Here is a 233-nt window from a genome sequence, read left to right as displayed (position 1 = left end):
AGCCATGTCTAATTCCTCTGTAGGGCATGTTAGGCTTGTCATGTCTGAGTTACATACTAAAACTTGGCTGGCTATTAAACCATGCCTGACCCTTTGATTGGAGCTTTAAGACTAACATGGCAAGATTCCTGGAATTCATATTAAAAATTTTAAAATCCTTATTTTTATTTTTCACAATAATTTTCGAAAAAAAAATAATAAATAAAAATACAAAAAAATTAGAAAATCATAAA

This window comes from Arachis ipaensis, chromosome B09 (genome assembly GCF_000816755.2).
Source record: "Arachis ipaensis cultivar K30076 chromosome B09, Araip1.1, whole genome shotgun sequence".
In the NCBI taxonomy this organism is placed as follows: Eukaryota; Viridiplantae; Streptophyta; class Magnoliopsida; order Fabales; family Fabaceae; genus Arachis; species Arachis ipaensis.
Note: the sequence above shows the minus strand (reverse complement) of the source record.